The following is a 6555-nucleotide window of genomic DNA, read 5'->3' on the forward strand; positions in this document are numbered from 1 at the left end:
CTATGGAACTCACAGATTAATAACCACTGACACCAATTATCTTTTTAGCTGCCTGTAAGGGGAAAGGTCTACTCACGCCCACCATTGTGAGGGTGCACATCTGCCATTGACCACCACTGTAAGGGTGCACATCTGCCATTGACCACCACTGTAAGGGTGCATGTCTTCAACTGACCACTATTGTAATGGGGCACGTCTCCTCCTGCCCACCATTGTGAGGGGGCACATCTGTCACTGAGCACCACTGTAAGGGGGCACGTCTTCAACTGACCACCATTGTAAGGGGGCACGTCTTCAACTGACCACCATTGTTAGGGGGGCAGGCCTTCCACTGACCACCATTGTAAGGGGGCACGTCTTCAACTGACCACCATTGTTAGGGGGCACGTCTAACACTGACCCCCATTGTAAGGAGGCACGTCTACCACTGACCACCATTGTAAGGGGGCACATCTCCCACTGACCCCCATTGTAAGGAGGCCCATCTACCACTGACGCCATTGTAAGGGGGCCCATCTGCCACTGACCACTTTTGTAAAGAGGCCCATCTACCACTGACTACCATTGTAAGGAGGGCACGTCTCTCCCACTGACTGCCAGTTTAAGGAAGCATTACACTACCACTAATGTAAGTGGGTACTACACTGACCTCCAGTGTAAGAGCGCAATTCCATGACCCCCTGTGTAAAAGGGGACCTTACTAACCTATAGTGTAAGGGCACACTTTATATCTCAACTCACTGTTCACACTAATATATGAAGAGCTTTAGATATAGTATATTATTAACAGGGTTCCCCAAGACCTGAAAATTATTTCAAGGGTTACTCCATGTTAAAAAGATTGAGAAAGGCTGATATATGGGCTATCAATACCCTAGAAAGCAGTGACATTTTCTCAGTGGTGTCAATGTTCTCTCCTGGTTGAAGTCAAAATGGCTGCTTCATATTTGCCTCTGTACTGGTGTAATGATACATTTCTATCCAATATGGCCTTATTTATTGCTTCCTAGGTTAAATATAATGACAAGTTAGCCTCCCAGAACTACATCAACTGGTGGCACGGTTTTACCTCATTGTTTGTTCCCTAGAGGTTGGCTACCTTTTTATGATAGATGTCGTACAATTACTTTAATTTCATGTTAAATTAAATCAGATCTGTCATAGTGGTTATTGGATCCCTTTTGTAGATATTAACAAAAATCATTAGAATGTGCCCATTTAACAAGCTAGGAACCGGTGACACCACTGAGACAATTTAATCTAGCTGGTATTTCCTTGTTCATCGTCTCAAAATGGCTAGATCAGAATTGCAGCGCTTTACTGAGCTATACTTTGAACTTCAAGAACATCTAGGACCTCATGGCTAGCATTACATAGCCCCCAATGAGACTCATTCCAACAAATTGCAAATGCATGAAATGAAGAATCCAATTGATTTCTCTGCCATTTATCAGTGTCTGAGGAAAGAATTAGTCTCAAACAATCTGTGCCGCAAGCCGTCAGATTCTCCACTGGGACCCCACAGCACAGACAGCATGTTATGTATGGTATCCCATAGCAACCCATTGTAAATTAGACTCTAGCTATTCTGCCACTACATTTATACAGGCCTGGATGCAGAAGTGCATTCAGCACTAGTAAGACCCCAGGTGGTTCATCCAGCTTTTAAAGGGCCTGCCAGTTGACCAATGTCCATTGAGCACTAGTAAGACTCCTGGTGGTTCTTCTAGCTTTTAAAAGGCCTATTGGTTGACCAATGTCCATTGAGCACTAGTAAGACTCCAGGTGGTTCATCTAGCTTTTAAAGGGCCTGACAGTTGACCAATTTCCATTAAGCACTAGTAAGACTCCAGGTGCTTCATCTAGCTTTTAAAGGGCCTGCCAATTGGCCAATGTACATTAAGGGCCTAAGTTAAAGGTTGACTGATCCTTAGGGGTTTAATAATCTTTGCACAAAGAAAACTTTGTTTTACCCACTATCTCTTGTATCCTAACCATCTTGTCTTGAATTGTATTGTACTTGTACTGTCTCCCTTTATATTTGTAAAGTGCCGTGCAAACTGTTGGCGCCATATAAATCCTGTTTATAAATAATCATTAAAATACAGCTTTTAACATATCAATTTTATTTCAAATTCAAACTCTCTCCCGCTACTCGCTGTGTGAACACCGTGTGCCATATGTATAAGCTAGGGTCTGGACTAATGAAAAAAATGGGACCCGGGACTACGAAAGCATTCATTCTGAACTCACAGAAAAAAAAAAAAAAAAAAGGAAGGAGATAGTGATACAGCATGAGGGAATAGAGTCTAATAGAAAATAAAGGAATACAACAATAAATGGGAGAACAGCAATAGAAAAAGGCAGACTAGGTTAATAGAGGAAAACTAGTTTCTTTATTGAAAGATTTCTTATATTAGTATTAGTGAAACTGTGTGTAACAATGTCATCATGCACACAATACAAAAAAGAGGCAAGCCTACCATGCTTCGGAGGGGCGGAACAGAACGAAACAAAAGCAGCATACAATGAGTAAGATGTATAGGCTAGAGCACATTACATTATAGCAGGGTACGTCTCTACAGAGAGAGAGAGAATTACATCAGAGAAAACTAGGTAATGTCAAAAAATACAAGAACATGCTTTAAGTCTTAGTACATGAATAAAAAAGGTGGAAGGTCCACGACCAAAAGGATTTCTGATACAGAACATTACCCACAAAAATAAGAACAGGAAGTAGTCGTCTTTATAGCACAGCAGAAAAAAAAAGAAGTATCCCTGTTAAACGGACATCCATTTGCTATTAAACTGGACAAAGTTTCTTTTTTTTTTTTTTTAAAGCCGTAACAGCACTTCGGAACAATGGAATCTCCAAACAATATGGAGTCGATTTTGGCTCTCACGTGTTATTGTTTCCCGGTCTTACTGCATACGATAGGGAGAGAGAGATAATAATAATAATAATAATAAAAGGCCAGATCTTTTCGGGAAACCAATCACCCCCTTTTTCTTTTTTAGCATTTTTATTTTTTTAACTGATGATTTTGTGCTGTTGGGAAAATAAATAGCTGAGATTGAGGCCTTCCCTTCCCCCACCCAGGAGCAAATGGAATCCACTTAACAGGAATTTACAGTGCAATGTACTTAGCTAAACAAGATGAAGATACAGAAAATGGCTTTTAAAATCTACAAGTCTATCTATGTTACTACAATGAGACTACAAAGAAAAAAATAGATTCAGGGTTACATTCTCTACAGTTTTTTTTTTTTTAACATTTAAAATATGTTTGTTTTTTTGGAAATTTCATTTCTTTTTAAAGCATTAGTATCCTCTTATAGCAGGGCTATATAGTCCGACCCTTTTGTAAGGGATTGTGATTGATTTTTAAATAATGTAAATAATTGATATGTACCCAAGATTTGGCTAACGTATGCGGGAAATGGTCATTTATTTATGACCCTGGGTACTGCAAAGCGTTGGCTTATTGGCAAATATTAGTGCTTATTAGTGAAAGGTGACGATGCAGTTGCAGAGGTAACAAATTAAAAAAAAAAAGAATGTTCTAAATTACAAATACCATCCTAGTGATTTGTAATCATGAGACGGTGACCAGATGGCATCATCGAAGCATAGAAAAGGAGGGCTTAATTGCATCTGCATGCAAACACAAGGGGTTAACAGCAAAGTAAACCCTTTTTTTTTGCCCCCCCCCCAACCACCCACCAACCCCATAAACAAAGAAATAAAAGGACAAGCAGCCATGACAGAAGGGGATACCGCAGCTTAAATAAAAGACCAATGTTTTCTTCAGATGGAAACAGGAAATGGTTAAGAGGGGATGTCACAGTACAGGTAAATGCAGAGGGGAGTCACACCACAGAGCAGCATGTTGGGTCACTCACTGTGCTACACAATGGAGGAAAAAAAAAAAACAATTGATAAATGCAAAATGTAATATCTCATCGTCAAGATAGACATTTTTTTAAATTATTTTATAGATTTATTTATTTTTTTGGATTGCAACCGATGTTCCTCTGTCTAAAGAGGCCAATGGATCGCAGAGAAGCAGTGATCTTTTGACCTCATCAGAAAAGGAAGGGCAAGCATACTCCCATTACTGTGTGGAGGAGATCTAGTCAGTGTCAAATCTTAGAAGGGCACGCACACATACACACACACTGCCACACAAAACACTACCTCCCTCCCCAACCAGATGCACATTCCTACTTCTAATGGGTCCACATCCATCTGGCCCTTATCTGAGCTCCTTATTTTAGGTTCTTTGACAGCTAACAACAGCATGGCCAACAGAGATTGGAAACCCTCCCAGGGTCTATAGCTGGCTCTAATGCAACTGATTAAATAGCAATATACAAGTGTGCAATTCCTACAAATGTCAAGTCATAAGCGGTTTGGTGCTAAAATACTAAAACATATGATAGATCAAAAAAACATCCCCTCCATCTATGAGTGTCACCGCCCCCCTTCTCCTCTTTTGTGTTCCCTTAACCCCTTGTCTGCAGCAGCCCCATCTGCAAGGGAATGCTGGCTGCTGCCGGAACAGCAGCTGAGATTGGGGAGGAACTGACAAACTGATCTGCATCACATTAACGCCGTGTGCCAGCCCAAAAAATGAGAAGAATGTGCAACTATGTAAAGCGCTGCGTAAATTGTTGGCGCTATAAAAAATACCTGTAATAAATAAAATACGGACAGGTGCCCGACAGCCCTGAAACATTCACAACGCTGCCCGACGTCCTCAATTGTTTATGTGACTGTCGCTGTGCCAATTACATTTCCTGCATGATACAATGTATCATCGCTTCACCATTGTGTGTGACGGAAGCAATGCCCAGCTGGCATCACGCTAGCATGCTGCGTGTCCTATAAAAGAGCTAGGAGGTGACCACCACACACCACATTCATGATTGGCATGTCATCAGGACAATGGCAGGAATCTTTACAGGCGTTTTCTTTTCAGCCTTTATTTATTTATTTTTCTCGGTTCGTAAATTACTGGGCGGTCGACCGCGGGGCACGATAGCAAAATGGGCAGAGCTATACAATGGCATGGCAATGTTATACTGACATAGTAGGACGTCAGCGTGGCTCGGGGTATAAAAAAAATTATGAGATCTATAGGATGATACAGCTCTGTTACACTGTAGGGAGTCAGTATAGCAAAGGATGGAAATAGGATTTAATGACATGGAGAGTCAGTATGGCAAAGCTTAAAAAATGAGATCTGCGATATACTGACACTGAATAAAGTCAGTATAGCAAAAAGGATTTATAGAATGGTATTTGTATATCCGGCACAGTCAGTATGACCATGGATAAAAATAAGATCTATAGGAAGATGGTGTTATATTATAGGGACATTGTAACAATTCAGGATCAAAATAAGATCTATAGTGTTCTGGTGATGATATACTGACACAGAAGGAAGCCAATAGGGCCATGGATAAAAAGAAGATCTATAGAATGAAATGGATACTTTATACTGACATTGTACAAAAATAAGTATGGCAAAGGATAAAAATAAGATCTATAGAATGAAGTGGTTATGTTATATTATTATATTATTGTAACAATTCAGGATTAAAACAGGATCTATAGTGTTCTAGTTATGGTTTACTGACACAGTGGTAAGACAGCATGGTAAAGGATAAAAAAATAAGATCTATAAAATGAAATGTTGATGTTATATTATCATTGTAACAATTTAGGATTAAAATAGGATCTATAGTGTTATATTATACTGACATTGTAGAAATTCAAGATTATAATAGGATCTAAAGTGTTATGGATATGGCACACTGACACAGTAGTAAGTCAATATGGCCAGGCATGGATAAAAATAAAATCTATAGAATGAAATGTTTATGTTATATCATCATTGTAACAATTCAGGATTATAATAATATCTATAGTGTTATGGTGATGGAATACTGACACAAGTAAAAGGTCAGTATGGTAAAGGATAAAAAATAAGATCTATAAAATGATTTGGTTCTGATATTCACAATAGTAAGTCAGTATGGTCATGGAATATACAATAAGATCTATAGAAAGATAGGGTTCTGTTATAGTGACATTGTAATAATTCAGGATATAAATAGGATGTATACAGTGCCATGGTATACCGACACAGATGACAAGTCAGTATGGCCATGGCTAAAAATAAGATTCTATAGAGTGTTGTGGCGATGAGATACTGACACAGCAGTGAGTCAGTATGGCAAAAAAAAACCAACAAAAAAAACCGATAAAACGAGAGATCTTGCATCAGTTATAGAAAAGGCTCCCCAGGTAAAAGGAGTATAATATAGATATAAGATCAGTACTGCAAGGAATACCAACAGACAAATAGATACACATAGCATTGCTCTACTCAAGGCTGTTCCTGCTGGTAAATGTATGGACAGATGGCAACCCAGCACATCATCATCTACAGAAAACACATTCCACTGAGCTATATAGCCACTATCGCAAATAAGATTATATAGAGAAGTCATGTTTGATTTGCATTTTGCCAAAGTTGCAACATATAT

At 39.2% G+C, this 6555-nt stretch overlaps 1 protein-coding gene across 3 annotated transcripts in view; it reads right to left on the reverse strand.

Moving 5' to 3' along the window:
• RNF165 (ring finger protein 165) overlaps positions 1-6555 on the reverse strand; it is a 93169-nt gene that overhangs the window by 86169 nt on the left and 445 nt on the right. Inside the window, exon 2 of one of the 3 annotated variants that reach the window (XR_001941205.1) lies at positions 3042-3902. The exons of 1 other annotated variant lie outside the window; for it this stretch is intronic. The gene's annotated coding sequence lies outside the window, so the exon portion shown is untranslated. Of the gene's footprint in view, positions 1-3041; positions 3908-6555 lie in introns of those variants that run through there. One more of the 3 variants, XR_001941204.1, reaches the window with a different exon arrangement.

Source organism: Nanorana parkeri, unplaced genomic scaffold (genome assembly GCF_000935625.1).
Source record: "Nanorana parkeri isolate BGI_ZX_2015 unplaced genomic scaffold, ASM93562v1 scaffold210, whole genome shotgun sequence".
Lineage (NCBI taxonomy): Eukaryota > Metazoa > Chordata > Amphibia > Anura > Dicroglossidae > Nanorana > Nanorana parkeri.